This window comes from Anastrepha obliqua, chromosome 1 (assembly GCF_027943255.1).
Source record: "Anastrepha obliqua isolate idAnaObli1 chromosome 1, idAnaObli1_1.0, whole genome shotgun sequence".
Classification (NCBI taxonomy): domain Eukaryota; kingdom Metazoa; phylum Arthropoda; class Insecta; order Diptera; family Tephritidae; genus Anastrepha; species Anastrepha obliqua.
Genome location: NC_072892.1, coordinates 141,587,130 through 141,605,274, shown reverse-complemented (window position 1 = coordinate 141,605,274; position 18,145 = coordinate 141,587,130). Strand labels below are relative to the sequence as shown.

Genomic DNA, 18,145 nt, shown 5'->3' with positions numbered 1-18,145 from the left:
GCCATACATCCCCAAACCATCTCAGAGCTCCCTCCATGTTTCACAGTTCCAATTCCACGTTAACTTTTCTCCAAACTTTTTCACGGCCATCAGATCCACAGATACTTAACTTACACTCATCAGTAAATATGACTTGGTTCCAAAACGTTTGGTCATATTTTTCATGATCTTTTGCGAATGAAATCCGTTTACTCTGATTGACACTACTCACGAAGGGGTTTTCCCCAACATTGCTCCCATGATAACTAGCACTATGCAAACCCCGGCGAATAGTTTGGCTGCTAAATTGTTTTCCAGTCTCATTTTTAACTTCAGATTTCAATTTGGGGGCATTTATTTTGGGGTTTGTCCTGATTTTCCGTACGACTAAGCTTTTTTCTCTGGGACTTAAGAGCGGCGGACGCCCACAACGCTCTTTATTAGTGGTGCTTCCCGCACTTTTATATTTATTCACAATCTTTTGAACTGTAGCAAAACTCCTATCTATGAAACGACCGATTTCTCGCAACGATTTATGGTCCTTGTGATATTTTATAATCAGTTTTTTTAAATCATCGGAAAGCTCTTTCCCTTTTGGTGCCATTACTAAAAATGTTGCAAAAATTAATACAAAACGTACTTCCATAAATTTTTATACTCACTTTAATTATTTCCTTTTAATAGTTTTAACTTTTTTAATCAATGCGTAAAAATAAATGTTATGCTAACTGAACAATCGTTTGCTGTATACTAACATTAGTGACATAAATTTCGCTGGCATCAAAGCCAAAGCAAAGCGTGAATAACGGTACCTAAAATTTACAGCTAAATTAAGGTATATAAGGCATATAAAAGCTTATCCCAGTACACAATTACCATGTGTAAAATATTTTGATTACATAGGAAAGCGTTAGCGTCAAACAATTCCATAAATCAGGCTCCTGTATACTTATTTATGTTACTAACTGTATACCTAACTGCCATACTTCAAACCGCATAATAACGGGTGATCAATCATGAGGTGCTTTTTTCAATAGATAAAAAAAACAAAAATGTAAATTATGTTCAATTTTGTTTATTTATCATTTGAAAGGACATTCTTTGACATTTACTTTTTGAATATGACTTCATTCAAATGTTGGCCGCAACTACGCTTAAGGTGGTCCATTCTGAAGGTCCAATTTTCAATCACTCGTTCGAGCATTTCGACTGGTATGTCGTGAATAACACGCGTAATGTTGGCTTCCAGAGCTTCAATCGTAGCTGGTTTATCAGCATAGACCTTGGACTTCACGAATCCCCAAAGAAAAAAGTCCAAAGGTGTGATATCACAAGATCTTGGTGGCCAACTCACAGGTCCTAAACGTGAAATCAGCTGCTCTCCGAAATGACTTCTCAATAAAGTCATTGTTTCACGAGCTGTATGGCAAGTGGCTCCGTCTTGTTGAAACCAAATGTCGTAGAGATCATTAGATTCAATTTCAGGTAGCAAAAAGTCCGATATCATGGTACGGTAGCGAGCACCATTCACAGTTACGTTGCGGCCATCATCATTTTTGAAAAAATATGGACCGATGATTCCACCAGCCCATAAACCACACCAGACCGTTGTTTTCTCTGGGTGTAAAGGTAGCTCTTGAACCTGTTCTGGTTGCTCTTCATCCCAAATACGGCAATTTTGCTTATTGACGTAACCATTGAGCCAGAAATGCGCCTCATCGCTGAACAAAATTTTGTTCGAAAACAGCGGATCTTCCTCAATCTTTTCAAGAGCCGAATCAGCAAAACGGTGACGCACAGGAAGGTCATTTGGCTTTAGTTCTTGTACGAGCTGTATTTTGTATGCTTTTAAATGAAGATCCTTCCGTAAAATTGACCAAGTTGTTCCATACGACAGTCCAAGTTGCTGAGAACGGTGCCGAATCGATTCATCGCGGTTTTCACGTACACTCTCTGCTACTGCCGCTATATTCTCAATGCTTCTTGCTGGACGTGGTCTATTCGGTCGAGAATTATCCACCAATGAATATTCGGATTCAAATTTGTTGATGGTATGTTGAATAGTGTTTAAGGCAGGCCGATTATGTTGACCATAATGCGGTCTAAGCGCACGAAAAACATTTGTCACAGAACGCTGATTTTCATAATACAGTTGAACAATTTGTAGACGTTGTTGCGGTGTGAGTCTTTCCATGATGAAATGCCAAACGCTGTTCAACAAATCCACGATGACAGTTTGCCACAACTCGCGCGCGATCTGTAAAAAAAACGCAAATGAAAAAAACTCCTCTTAATTGATCACCCGTTACATCCAATATTTATGGTTGAATTGATGTTTGGTGGAATACTTGCGGAAACAATTTTTAATGTTAGCAAAGCTGAATCGAAATTGGGTCTCGTTAGCAAATGAGTGAAAAGTACACGAAGCGTTTTGAGGCTGTATTTTATGCACGCATTCGAAAGGTCCGAAATTATCTTACGCCGCTGCTGCAAAAGTGATTAAAAATCAAAAAAGTTTGTTGTGATGTGGAATCAGTGGTATAAGGTGTAAAAAAATGGTGATGACTTTCCCGAGCGTGGCTTGAAGCGAGTGGCGACAAAAAGCAGGTTAAAGTGATCGTCCAACTTTTTAAGCGGGACCCTTTTTTGAGACTAAAAAGGGAATATATGTGAGTATCAACACCATCGAACACCGACTGAAGGACCCGAACATATCCTACCGTCCCACATCATCAAGACCACTACTCTCAGAAAAACAAATTAAGAAACAACAAAAACAAGAAGACTACACGGCTTACTTGGAAAAAAATTTTAAATTGTATGTAATTATCTTTTATAATTCATGAATAATCGCGGTTCCTTTTTTCTGACACAAACTGTAAATGGACCAAAATTCAAAAGTTAATGCTTCAACATTTACCGAATATGTAGCAGAAAAGCGTCTGAACAATAACGGATTCCACAGAAGAAAACCGCGGAAAAAGTCTCTAGTTTCTGGAAAACCTGTAAACTTCGCTTGAAATTCGCAAGCACATAAAGAAAGGATGGATTTTTGGCACAGAGTTTTGTTTACAAATTAGTCAAAGTTTAAAATATTTGGCAGCGATGGAAGAGCACAAGTTTGGAGAAAAAAAGTACTGCACTTAATCCTTAGAATCAACTGGTTATGGTTAACGATCCAAAATACACAGCGCGTACGAGAAGCTTGGAACGGTATAATGTCTGCACAGCTGAGAAATTTAATTGCCTCGATGTCAAGTCAGCTTCAGGCGGTTATTGAAGCTAACGGTGGTCCAATTAAATGCAAGCAATAACATCTATATATACATTGTAAAACCCTTAAGGTCGCCTATTGATGGAATGTATGTTAATGTAAGTGTAGGCATAGTATAAGATACACCCAATAATGTAAACGTAGAGTAATGCTAAGAAGAGATGTAGTATTAAGTAAAATAAGGCAACCCTAAATGACAAATGGAAGAAAGAATAAAATGGAAGTCACTTCCGCTTGGATCGTAAAAATAGCCAGTCGTTTTATTTCTATCAGAATTTAATCGTGAGCCATCCAGCTTTAAAATATCTGGAAATACCCTCGATTTACAACTCAGGTGTGGGGTTGTGCAAACGCAACCCAATAAACTACACATTTTAAAGATAACTTTAATATTTTGCGAGATAATGGCAAATATTCGCCAAGAACTAACTAACGTGCTGACTGAGGCTGGTGTGGAATTTCCATTGGCGGTTGTCAGCTCACCCAGCTTCCGTATGATGGGGTTATCGAGGCTCACCGCATAAAAAGGTGGGTTCAGCAACCCGATGAATGCATAGAGTTGGAAAGTGATCCCCTAGGAGATTATTCTGAGTTTGATGAACCGCGAATGATCGAGGGCGATCACTTATCAGGTTTGGCCGAGTTGTAAAACCCTTAAGGTCGCCTATTGATGGAATGTATGTTAATGTAAGTGTAGGCATAGTATAAGATACACCCAATAATGTAAACGTAGAGTAATGCTAAGAAGAGATGTAGTATTAAGTAAAATAAGGCAACCCTAAATGACAAATGGAAGAAAGAATAAAATGGAAGTCACTTCCGCTTGGATCGTAAAAATAGCCAGTCGTTTTATTTCTATCAGAATTTAATCGTGAGCCATCCAGCTTTAAAATATCTGGAAATACCCTCGATTTACAACATATATATATATATTATATATACAATATATATATAACATCTAGAATTAACTAAAGTTTCCCACTAAATAAAGTTTTTGAACTTTATGCAGAGTTTTGTCAACCCTGTTTCTGTGTTTTGCACCCAAACTTTGTTATTTCATATTAAGGAATGGATGTTTTTAGTTTATTTTTCAATCGACTTTTTGGACCTTCAAGCCAACGAAAAAGGAGGTGCATGAAAACTTTTCCCCATCACTGTATATATCTGTCTATTTTTGATAAAACAGCTCAAGTCAACTTAGCACTTTTTTCTGTAAGACACTAAATTGCTTGTTTTTTTCGAAATATTAAATCAATTATTAATTCATAGCCTTCATAACCTTTATAAAATTTGAAAAAAATATATTACTAAAATTTTATTTGATAGAGAAGAATTTACTGGCCTTAAAGCAAAACCTGTTAAAAAAGTCACATAGGTTTTTTCGCCAAAAACGCGCAAGTATATAAATATAGTATACATATCAGGTGTTTTTTTAGCTGCTTGAGAACTGTCAGTAGCGATCAAAAATGATAGAATACAATATTGCGCCTTTCGAATTCGCCGTGTCGTAAAAGCCCATGAATAAACAAGCAAAAAGAAGGGGAATCACTTTTTTGTGAGGAAGAACGGTAAGCGAAATGAACAGGGAACTCCCAAACACAAGAAATTATACATACTTACATATACTTTCTAACAACGACGTCTTCTGATTAAAAGCAAACAACTGCATTTGGAGGCTTTATATTAATTTGTGCTTTCACAATTTAACGCAGTTTTAAACTCACAAATCACAATATTCACTGAATTTTCACAATCATGTATTATAATTTCTACTATCATACTTTTGTTTGTTTTGTATTGCGAAGGGAGCTGACGTCAGACTTGTCAAATCGCGAAAAATAAAGTAACTGCTTTATAATGGAGCCACTTTAGATACTTAATTCGCCTTGAACTGTGTTGACATTGCTGTTCAGTAAGGTTTGGCGAGTCGTCATGAATCGTTTAGCGTCAAAACAATGCTTCTAAAATGTGGAAATTTACTGTGAGAAAAAAATAAATCTGTTGGCGAAGTGTTGAAGAATACGCCGAAATCTCGATTTGCCGTCGTTCTCAATTTGTAGACTTTTGTCCTTCGACTACATGGAAAATTGTACGCAAGATCTTGGCTTGCATGTTTCTAAAATGCAGTTCGTGCAAGAATCGAAGACAATTTTATTTTATTTTTAATTTTTTTTTTTTATTAATGGTTCTTATTAAATTTTTAGAAGCTTTGTAGAATTGCAGCGCCAAATGACCATCGTTTGCTTCGCATTTTTGCAGATAGGACTCAATTAGATTTATTGGAAAAAGTAGTCGAAAATTGAACTGAATAGATCATCCAACTCGTAGCCGCGGTGGACTTATGCCGGATATCATACTAAAAACATAAATGCCATGATATGCCTGGTTATAATAAAAAAATTCATTCGAACAATATTTCTGTTTCGTATTATTATTTAAAAGACATCTTCAAGTCACATCACAAAAAAAAAAAAAAATAAAATAAACAGAAATCGCACACTATCGTCGTGAGGGCAACGGAAGCTTTAAGGGAAACTGGAAACTAGCTGTTTCCAGCTCCCAGCTACGAAGAATCGGATACTATAAACCCGTGCTTTCTTGCTCCCACCATTCAACCTCACTCATTCACATAGTGCACAATATTTGTAAACTTTTGTTAGTTTATTATACAAGAAAGAATCAATAAATAAAGAGAAAAAATGTTAAGTTCTCCAGATCTCAAAAAAACACCCGATGCATCTATATATACAGGGTGGGCCATATAGTGTTTGCTTTTTGAACCACCTATTTTTTTGAGAATGGTAACGCAAATGACATGTCAAATGTGTTCATAATTTACCTAAAGGTTTAACATTTACGAAATGGGACTCTATACGCTTGAACAAAATTGGAAAATATTGAAAACCTATTTCCAAAGTGGTGAGTCTTCTTCTTCTTTTCTGATGAAGCTCATTTTCACAACGGTGGCTACGTCAATAAGCAAAATTGTCGTATTTGGGGCTCAGAAAATCCACACGTTACTACAGAGAAGCAAATGCATCCACAACGAGTCACTTTTTGGTGCGGTTTTTGGTCTGTCGACATCATCGGGCAATTTTTTTTCGAAAATGAGCGAGGAGCCGCGGTTACAGTAAATGGCGAGCATTACCGTGACATGCTCAACGAGTTGTTTCCAAAAATTGAAGAGGATGACATGGACGACATTTGGTTTCAACAGGACGGTGCAACTTGTCACACTGCCAAAGTTACACTCGAACTTTTGGCTACCGTTTTTGAAAACCGAATAATCAGCTGAAACTCCGACATCAATTGGCCGCCTCGGAGCTGTGATTTAAGTCCGTTGGACTATTTTTTGTGGGGAACCGTTAAGGACAAATGCTAGGCGAACCATCCAGAGACGATTGATGCGTTAAAACACGAAAGCGAAGTTGACATTCATGAAATATTATTTTTTATTCATAAATGACAATGTTCAATCTTCAAAAAAAAAAAAAAATACCAGTCTGACGGTTAGACGCGATAGAAGTGAAACCTTCCGTAAAACAAACTGAGAGAGAATGAGACGAAAGCAGCATTAGGGGCGGGATAATTATAGGTTCATTATAATATTGCTATAAAGTTCATATTTTATTTTCTTCATTTTATTATTATTCATCCTCAATGTTTTCAATTTCAACAAATGATACGAGTGGCTTATGATAGCTAAAATGTGATACAAATGCTTTGGTTTCGATGTTGTCAACATATCTTTGAAATACCGCGTCAATTGTTGTCTTTGATCGTGTTGTCGATTCAGTGCGATTGTTACACATTTTTAAATTGAATGTTGTATTGAGAACGTCAATTAAAGGAACCGCTGTGTCCAATGCAAAATTTACGTTAAAATCGCCACTTAAAATCATTGGAACTTTATTGTAATCTTTTCTAAGTATCCGCGATACTTCTGGTGTATACTTTATTAAATTTTCGTGAATGAATTCCGTGATGCTATTTATTGATTTTTTTTCAGTCGATATTCACGACACTTTTCTGCATTATTTTTCGGCATAATTGCGGTAAATATTTAAAAATGAAAATATTTACGAATATAAAAATACATACGCGGTTGCTATTATGAGCGTCCCCAGCAAAACCTGCGTGACCGAAACTCTAACACAATTACATTTTTTTGAATGTTACAAACACATATGCACGCAGGTTTTGCTGGGGCGTGACCGAAACTCTAACACAATTACACATATGCACTCGTATTTGTTTGAAAATCGACTTTTTTTTTGGTTCTCCGTCACCTTTGGAAAATGTGTAAACAGTAAGCAAACTTTATTCAAATATTTTCCCTCATTTTTGCATCAGTAAAATTAAACAAACGCCGTAGCCGAATGGGTTGGTGCGTGACTACTATTCAGAATTCACAGAGAGAACGTCAGTTCGAATCTCGGTGAAAACACCAAAATTAAGGAAAACTATTTTTCTAATAGCGCTCACCCCTCAGCAGGCAATGGCAAAACACCGAGTGTATTTCTGCCATGAAAAAAAGCTCCTCATAAACATACCATAAAATAAAAAAAATAACTGTATAAAAAAAATTTTTTTCTTGTGATTCGAACCAAGGATTTTGGATCGGAAGCTCACATTGCTAGTCGCTCGGCTACCGCGCCATGCTGTCGGCGCTGGCCTAAAAGTTATTTAGTTCGTCGCTACGTTTATATCAACATATAATATAACGCTTCGTAGCCAAGAGTGTCGCTTTTTTCGTTTCACTTTTTCTCAAATCACTCCCAACGATTCTAAAGAAGTTTTCACTTCAAAAAGGTTTGAAAAAATATTGCTTAGTTTTTTTTTTATATCCGATTCAAAAAGCAAATTTTACATGTCCCACCCTATATATATAAAAATGTATATATTTGGCATGCACATCTATTGTTAGATGTATGGCCGAGCTCCTGCTCCAAATTGTGCTATGCGTCTGGATTTTGTTTCGCAATAAGGAGATCCCTACAGTTTTATGAACTTGAATTGGTACAAAAAATGTAAGCAAATTCTTCTATTTCATCATAAACATTATATATGTACATATATACATACATCTACATATCTACAATCTATATATTTTGTTACATTAAATATAAAATTTATGGAAGCCTTCAATTTTTTTGTTCCATTCTCCTATAAAATACGCAACATTTTCACAGTGTATTTTCACACTTTCAGTATCGGTATATAAAGAGGAATATTTTCTCCGAGTTAAGAAACACTAGAAGATTTCTACTTCAAAGTTTGTTAAAAAAAAATGTGTTAATGGGAAAATGGTAAAGTCTTACGAAAACTAATTTATGGTTCCCCTGTAAAAAATTAATTTTACTGTAATAAACGAATCATATGATTCCAACAACAAAAATACGCCTCTAAAACTCAGCGCTCAAACATGTTGCGTTTCAACCTACACAGCGAACACATATTTGTGCCCAGCATCTTTTCGAACAGCTCCCAACAATCTTCCCGCCCCCTCACATGCGCTCCTCTATATGCGCTCTCTCAATGTACTTCGTGGATATGCGCTCCGACTTTGATGAAACGCCTTGTGGCGATAGCTGTGGCTATGGCTATGACTGTGGCTTCCAACTCGCAGGCATCGATGAGACCAACTCGAGTTTTGCCTCGCAGTTACTGATTTTAGTTGGAAGGTGAGGTTTTAATTTTTTAAGCGAACGCCGAGAAAGACAAAAGTGCAAAAAATATTTTTTATCAAATTAAAATACACATAAATATGTTAAAAAACTAATAAAATCGAGCGACGAACCTCAAAAAAAAAAAAAAATTAACAAAAAACTACAATAGCACGAGATTTTTAAATGAAATTTTTTTCTTAAAAAAAAATCGGATATTGTGAATGTGAACCGCAATCGCGGAACCGAAGTGTTGTTGATTAGTTGGTTGCTGTGTGAAGTGTTTCACAATTATGCAAAAATACTCGTAGTTAGAGTAAAATATGTATTAGAGAATTTGCTAAAAGGCGCATACGTACAAAGGCACAAGCGAGCGGTGCGCGGTGTGTAAGTAAAAGTAACGGTGCGTACGCTTCCGTTTTGCATTTCGCATATTTTATATCATTGAATACGGAAAACGTGCTTCCAACAGCATCACACCTAAGCAGCTGCGGAGTATAGTAGAGCAACCGCCGCCCCAACAGCAGAACGCGCAGCACCTACGTACATCTACTAAGCAGTCGCCACGGGAGGAGCCCTCGATACGGTAGTACGGCAATACATACCCGCTGTGCAAAACTTATACCAGCCAGGGAGTGCTGTGCTCAGCCTTATCACTCGCATACGCGTGGTTCCTGTGACTGTCTGCGAGTGCCTCTGCAGTGCCTGTACCGGAGACGTTGGCAGAGCCAGTGAACGTTTAAAACATATTGGAATTGCGGGTATGTGCTAACAATAAATGCTACTAAATACTTACAAATGCATGCACGAGTCAGCTATTGAACCAAAAAGTAAATTGTTGCTATTGTTCGGGCTTGTGTAAAATTATAACAGTATCGCCATTGAAAAACATCATCTGCAAATGGCGAAGGCATAAAATGAGTCAAGTTAAAAAAAAATGAGCAAAAAGCGAGCATAGAAAAAACTACGGAAAACGGGAGGGATCGGCCGCTAACGCCTTAACAGTCGTTTGCTATTCGTTGCAGTCCCTCTCGTCACAGCTTTTATACCCTTGCATGTATTGCTAAATATTTTTGAAAAGTTCTTTACAATCGCGATCACAGGTCTCAATCAAGAGAACAGTTTGGAAGTAGAGATTTGGCAAATGGGGCGACCATATTAAGGCTAATTTTTTATTGTAGTCTCTCTTCAAAACACGTTAAAAATATTATTTCTATAAAATAATCTCTAATAATTCGTAAAAAATTCTATGCCTAAATAAATCTGCAATTTAGGTTGCTTATGTGGCTACAAGAAGGCATACGGCATTTTTTTTTTTAATTTCAGTTAATTTTAGGGCTTTTGAAATAAACCAGAATTACACGAAGTTAGACGGTTTGTGAAATTTTTTAAGTAACCCGGCATATGTGGTAGCATCTGGAGAAGTAGATCACGAGACTCATCAAATTTTGTAACATCCTCATATTCTCAATTTATTCTTACAAACTATTTTTAAGGAGCCACTTGCACTAAATAATTTTTCTTGGTGCGCAATTAAGTTCTCGCTGGTTTTTTGATGAAAATACAACTTTGTTCATCAACAGCACTGGATGGCTGTAGAAGGTTTCTCTTCCCAAAAAATTTTTCTTTGCACAGGTAGTGGTCCACATTATGGTATCAAAACGACACATAAGTGCTATTTGAAGTGTGCCTGTGGTACTTTTGCCATTTTACCTACCTACCTACAACTTTGTTCTGAAAAAATAGTTACAAGTGAATCATTGAAAGTATTGTCCATCGTTACTACATTTTCCCATCTTTCTGGTAGATCCCGTATACCGTCGCGGTAAAACTGTTCATTTTTTGAGGCTATCCACGGATCAAGCCATTTTTTGATGTCTTCATAAGAATGCAACTGCTGGTCAGCTAGACCATGTGCCATCGATCGAACCAGGTGATAATCGGACGGCGCAATATCTGGAAAATATGGCGGGTGGATTAGGATCTCCCATTTCAGTATTTCCAGGTAGATTTTAACGGATTTGGCAACGTGAGGCCGAGCGCGTATTGCCTCTCCGCATATTGCGGCCGCTTCTCGCGCAGTGCTCGGCTCAATCGCATCAATTGAAGTCGATACCGATCCCCAGTGATAGTTGCGCTTGATTTTAACAGTTCATAATAAATAACACCAACTTGGTCCCACCAAATACATTGCATAACCTTCGCAGTGTGAATATTCGGCCGAGGCGACGACGTAGAAGCATGATTGGGCAGTCCCAATGACTTTCTTCTCTTTGGATTGCTGTATTGAATCCGTTTTTCATCACCCGTCACGATGCGATGAAGAAAACCCTTTCTTTTTGCCGCTGGAGCAGTTGTTCACAGCCAAAAAACGACGTTCAACATCCCTTGGTTTTAACTCATAAGGAACCCAAGTCGCCTGTTTCTGAATCATTCCCAAAGCATGCAATCGCTTGGAAATGGATTGGCGGATACTAATACTGAAGCAAGCTCTTGTTGCGTTTGACACGGATCCACATTAAGCAATGCCTCCAATTCAGCTTCTTCGAAAGTTTTTGGCCTTCCTTCACGCGTACGGTCGTCAACATTAAAATACCCGTCCTTGAAGCGACGGAACCAATCTCGGCACGTTGTTTCACTTAAAGCAGCATCTCCATAAGCTTTTTGTAGCTCTCGATGCGCTTCAGCCGTTTTTTTTCGAATGAAAGAGGAAAATCAACACTTCCCGCAAATGACGATTATTCGCCACAAAATTAGACATTTTCACAAAACCAAAAGTATATTATACCAAAACCAAGTCACTAATGTGTCGAAGCAGTTTGTTTACCATATGCCTAAGCTTGGTTTATGACGTTTAGGTTATGTTAGAATCGACTAGCACACACTGCTGACGGTATCTATTGACAAACAGCGGAAACTTAGTTGCGCACCTAATAATTTAATTATTTTTTAACTCTCCGTTGGACAACTTTTTTAACACCTTCGGTTGGGCATCCGGATCTGGCCTTTTTTCGCCCTGTTCGAGGACCCTTTTCAAAAGGTTATATCCATAAATCGTTAGAAAATTAAATTTTAGGAAGCTACTTGGAAGCTCAAGTCGTTAGTTCTAATACGAATATGTTAAATTCCCGTCCAAAGACGAAAAAGTATTCCCAACGTTATTTCCATCAAAAACAACGCCGTTTTAACACTTCAATACCACTTTTGTAGAACGAATCGTCTTTATCTGGTCAGCATTTTTTTTTAGATCTGCGAACAGCCAGTCGCTTGGTGTGGGAACAATTCGAAGTTCAATTCATACAGTTTTGCCTTTGTTTTGATAGATTTGTGACACGGTACGTTGTCTTGGTGAAACAAATGATGAGCAAACGCGGCATCCACTATGAACAGAGCTTTTTCATAGTCAAATGATCATGCAATATAAAGCCAGCACGTAGTTTTGATAGCTTTACGATGTCAGCTAACTCAAGCAACTTCTCTTTTCGATAATTAAAAGCCTTTCTGTGGATTTTTTTTAAGGTTTTCTGGTGTTACCGCCTCGTTTGGACGTCCACTTCGTTGTGCATTATCAGTGTCTCTAGACCACCTTTGAAGTCAGCAAACCATCGTTTTTTTGTTGTTTTTAATGGAGCCATGTCACCATAACACTTTTGAAGCCAGTGTCTTCGCTTGAACTGCATTTTCCCCCATCAAGAAGCAGTGTAAAATTAAAACACGAAATTCTTGTTGATCCATTGTTTTGAAAATACCAAAAGTAGCGTCACTATTAGCACAATGACGCCCGCACTGATGAATAGAATATCATGAAATTTCTGTCTTTTTAAGGTTAGTACTAGCTAAAAAAGAGGTGAATCCAATAAAATTAGTGGCATCTATGTATGTGAGGCCCGGCACTTTTCAGCCCATGTGTTATTTAACCTGAAGTGAAGTTTTACTGCTGCGAAATATCATTAATGAAATAATATTTTGATGCAAATTTATGTATTTTCGAGAGAAGTATAGTCTTCCCTTGAATTATCAGAAAACCTTAGATTACTAGATGAAATACAGTTGCTGTAATGACCATTTTCTTAAAACATTGAAAAGATATTCTTTAGATTATAAATAAATTTGTATAGCAAAAAAAATGGAAAATTTGAAAGTGCCACAGGAGCAACCCCCCTTAATTCGTACTTTACCATAGGAAATTTAAAATCCATAAAAGTTGAGCTCTTCAGTTTTTTGCAATGACTACTACTTAGCTTTTGGAACCATTATTGCAAGCACAAAAAATTACGGTTACGTCACTTTTAAAATTACTGATCTCGTTTCTATTTGACCTTGGATTAGACAACTGATGTATACTCGTTTAAAAAAATGAAAAAAGGGCGCCACCACTCACAGCTATTCTGTTGTCTAATTTGTTGTCTTTTACTATTAATTATATATTTTAGACGATTGTAAAAAGCTTTTTCTCATTTTCAATTTATCTGCTCAATCCGGTGAAGGAAAATATATTTTATTGACTCGGGCCTTAACAAATACGAAAATTATATAATAATAATAAAAAGGAGTACGAATTTTAAAGTATAAAAAACAAAAAAGCAAAGTTGTTATTGCCACGTCGGGCCATGGCAAGCCTCTGAGTAAATTTTTGCGATTAAAAAATTGTTCATAAAAATAATTTGCCGCTGGAAGATAGCTTTAAATCGTAGAGTTCTTCCTTCGTGGGCCAAGATTTAGACACGTAAAATAGACTGAAGAATATGCTGAGCGCAAAAACTTGTATACATATCTACATACATATGGTATAATTATGAAGCTATAGAACTCTCTGATCAGAATTTCAGCTATTTCGTTTTAAAAAAGAATAGAGAGTGACCGCTACCCTTTTATAAGCGAAGTGGGATTCCGAAAACTGGGAAGCGTTGGGGTAAATAACGACTATTAACGACTATAAGTACATTTGTACATATGTGTGCATGTAGTATATGTATTAGACTTACTTTAATTTAACCCGGCGCTCGTCGCTACTGGGTAAAAAATACTACAGAGGTAATAAAACCACTTCTAACTTTGTTTCTACAAAATATCGTGGCCTGCCGCTTCAAATAGCTTTCTGTATAGAAACAAAAGACGCGTTCCCTACGTAAAATAAATATTTAATTAATTATACACATATACACATATATTATGTGGTAATTTTTACCCGGTTGCGAGCGTCGGTATTTGAATTTGCCTAGCGACAAAGGTAATTTTGAAATAATTCCTACAGCAACCACGCCGTGCATGTAAAGTTCTTGTAAGAGTACATTTTTATACCCACGCACTTTTGCTGCAGAGAATTGTAAAGAGTTTTCCAATAAGAGGTGTTATTTTGATATCCAATTTTATTTTTTAACATAAATGATCGGATGTTTATTTCATTATAAATAGGAAGGTATGCCGTTAATAGTGGAAAATAACATCAGGCAAATGGCCACCATGACCACGCTTACAGGACAATACTCTTTTCGTGAAATTTTCTATAACCGAATTGCAAAATGGCTGCCCTATGCCCTCGATAGCCTCCCAAATTCTATCTGCGAGGTCTTGAATCGACTCTGGGCTGTTGGCGTGGACCTTCTCTTTCACGTGGCCCCAAAAAAAGTCACAAGATGTTAAATCACAAGATCACGGTGCCAATAAATCACAAGATCCCGTAAAAGATCAAAGGTTTCGTTGCTTGTGTGGCACGTAGCGCCGTCTTGTTGAAAATAAACGTTGTCCAGATCAATACCATCCAATTCCGGCCATAAAAATCGTTAATCATCTTAATAACACCTGTTATTGGAAAACCCTTTAATTTGGATAACATAACGGTTGTACGCAGCAGCATGAAAGAATCGATTTAGATATGGACAGGAAAAAAATTTCGAGCATTCGTTATAGGGAAGAAAACACCCAACACCGTCAGCAGAAAAAATTGCCAAATATAAACGTAAATTTTGACAGACTTGGTACTTGAACTTTGCTACAACAAAATTCAATTTACTTTAAAATTGCACACTCCAAATTTTTCCAGAAATTTTGATTCAAAAATTTTTATGAATTTGTATGAGCTTTTTATAACTTTTTATAAAGTTTGAAACTTTGCGTTATATGGTTTTTGTTATAGTATAAACTACAGTATTATAAACAAAATATTTGAAATTGAAAAATTAATAAATAAAAAGTAAAAACTTGTCAATATGTGGTGTACACTTTTTTTTGACGCTGACTGTATATATAAGTATATAAGTAACAAAATGTTAAGAATTATAAGAGAAGTAAATTTAGTTACAATTTTAATTAATAACACAGGCCTGCGAAATCTCGCTTTTTTACAGTTTCTACAACCGCTATGGCTGTTTCTTGAAGGTTTTTTTATGCTGAAAACGAATATGACCTTGAAAATGCTCCAGCACGTCAGAATTTTTGGCAATTTGAGGTTAAATAGTCAAAAAATGCAGATTTTGGCCATTTTTTTTAATTTTCTTATGAGCAAGGTAAAGTTTTTTTTAATTTTCTACAACGGCATCGCAAAGTACTACTCTTTAGCTTTAAGGTCCTTTTTTAAAAATATTTTTACGATTAATATAAAAAAAGTTATTCTATTTGGAATTGGAGACTTTTAGATATGCAAATTCAACCTTTCTAACTCTCCTCAAATTAACCTCAAATTGCCAAAAATCTTGACGTGCTGGAGCATTTTCAAGGTCATATTCGTTTTCAGCATAAAAAAACCTTCAAGAAACACCCATAGCCGTTTTAGAAACTTTACCTCGCAGGACTGTGAAATATATCCGATACATTTTGGTACATAAACTTTATTTTACTTAATTGTAAAATGTGAAAAATTGATGGGTGATATAAGTTTTTAATAATTTTTTTCGTAATCAGGACACCAAATTACAAAGTAATTAGTTAAAATTATCGAAAAAGTTTTTTGGTTGTTGGCCTCTGTAATTAATAATGTAGTTACAAAGTGAGCAGAGATGCTAGAAATGAAGCACAATTACTTAAATTTGGCACAAATGATAAACCCAACAACTAATACAACGTAAGTAAAATTTTCATATACAAATAAATACATATCGTATACAACAATGGGTGATCAGTTTGGAGGTACATTTTCCAACGAGGAGGTACATTTTTGACGAATCACGCATGACTACGGTCAAACTAAATACATAATTTTTTTCAGTATTGATTAATATAATATTTCATCTTGGAAAGATTTATGTCTCAACAACGTTTCCAAATCGTACAAATAGTATTACGAAAATCGACGCTCTGTGAAAGTGTTAATTGCGAGCTTAGGCCAACAATTTTGTTCAGCGATGAGGCACATTTTTGGCTTAATGGCTATTTGTGTTAAAGAGCAAGCCGAAGCCATTCAGAGACAGCCGAACAGCCATTACATTCATTGAAAATAACCGCTTGGTGCGGTCTATGGGCTAGAGGCCCATATTTCTTCAAAGACAAGGCTGGCGCCAATGTAACAGTGAATGTCAACGACCTTTTGATGCTGGAAAGTGAAGCCTGTGATCTCCACAACATTTTTTCCATTATGACGACAAGACGACGCTATTTGCCATACAGACAGACAGCCCGTGAAACAATGGATTTACTGCGTCATCGTTTCGGTGAGGAATTTATTTCTCGTCTCGGACCAGTGGATTGGGCAACAAGATCGGGTGATATCAGAAACTTTGAACTTTTATTTGTAGGGCATGTAAAGCCTAAATGCATTGTGGATAAACCAACTTCGATTGAGGCGTTGGAAACCAACATTAATAAAGTTATTTACGAGATACCGACCGAAGTCCTGGGCGAATTACGGCGCAGTTACGGCGAACATTTCAAAGGGATTATATTTAAAAAATAAATATCATGAATGGTTCTATACAAAAATAATAATGTTTGCCCAATAAATTTGAATTTTGGTTGTTTTATTTCAATTTAAAATCCGATACCTCTAAATTGAACACCCTTTATATATAAGTATAATCGGCGCGTACATCTCTTATTGATTTTTTTACCAACTGTTTCTCATAAATGGAAGGATCTACAGTTTTAAGTCGACTCCGAACGGCAATGGCTTCTTATGAGGAGCTTCTTCATGGCAGAAATGCGCTCGGAGATTGATCATTGTGCGGGATTTCGATCATGTGCACTTCCGAATGGTAGTCATACACCAAGCCATCTCGATAGCACGGACGAGGTATCGCTTCATATTTAGGGTTATATTAAAAAAAAAACACTCATTTGCTGTAACAGCTTACTAAACCCTGTCTGTGCCCTAAACCCTGTAGGTATACATTGGGTATGTCGGGATCGATTCTGCATAGGTAGGAGTTAAACCTACGACGATATCCAGAACGCAATTGAGCTAAAGTTGCTCGGATCTGGCGAGGAAGCTGGAGCTCTTCGTCTACAATAGGTGGTGATTGGACTCCCATAACGGCATACGAGGGTCGGGAGTTTAGAAAGGTGGTAAGGGTCTCCCGAGGAATGTCATATAGTGTTTGTCTGTATACTGTGAGGTGCAGTAGTTGTAGATGTATTTCGTCCTGGATCTCGTCAGTGTAGTTAAAGAGATGTCGCCTGACGTGCCTGGGAGGTGGCTCGGGCTCAAGCAAATGTCGGCAGTGGTGATACGTGCGGTGGCACCCAATCAGAAACGGCTAGCTGAGCATTTTGTTGTGCTTCTTGATAAGTGGCATTGCTGCCTTATTGTGTAGGTATTACCAGGGGACAACATCCATAAGCTGTATTGATAGCAGTATTCTGAAAACTAGATACTCAATTATTATACAAAATGGGCTGTGAAATTAGTTCGCCTATTGTTAACTGGAGACCCTGATTGATTTTTTCTTTTCTCAAAAACAAAACAAAAAAACAGCTTCAGAAAGAAATTATTTTATTAAGTATAGTAAAATAGTAACATTATGGTTTCCCAAATCTCTGCTAGCGCTATCTGTCTGCAGGCTATAGAAATTTCGCCGAAACGGAGTTCAAATTCATTATAACATAGCTTTCATATTCCTCTGATCGTCTCAACCCAGCACACTCCCATCACACATTATCACACACAAGCACACACACACACACACACACACGTCATCCGACTTGACAATGAGACCTTTTTCTCTCACTCCCCCCCTCCCAGCACTCACTCTTCCACGCTGACTGTTCTCATCATACACGGCCCGTTGGCCACTGG

At 36.9% G+C, this 18,145-nt stretch overlaps 1 protein-coding gene across 3 annotated transcripts in view; it reads left to right on the top strand.

Moving 5' to 3' along the window:
* Positions 1–8,910: 8,910 nt before the first annotated feature.
* LOC129236341 (cytoplasmic polyadenylation element-binding protein) overlaps positions 8,911–18,145 on the top strand; it is a 115,266-nt gene continuing 106,031 nt past the window's right edge. Inside the window, exons 1-2 of one of the 3 annotated variants that reach the window (XM_054870683.1) lie at positions 8,911–9,306; positions 9,392–9,680. The gene's annotated coding sequence lies outside the window, so the exon portion shown is untranslated. Of the gene's footprint in view, positions 9,681–18,145 lie in introns of all 3 variants that reach the window. The other 2 variants (XM_054870682.1, XM_054870681.1) reach the window with 2 other exon arrangements.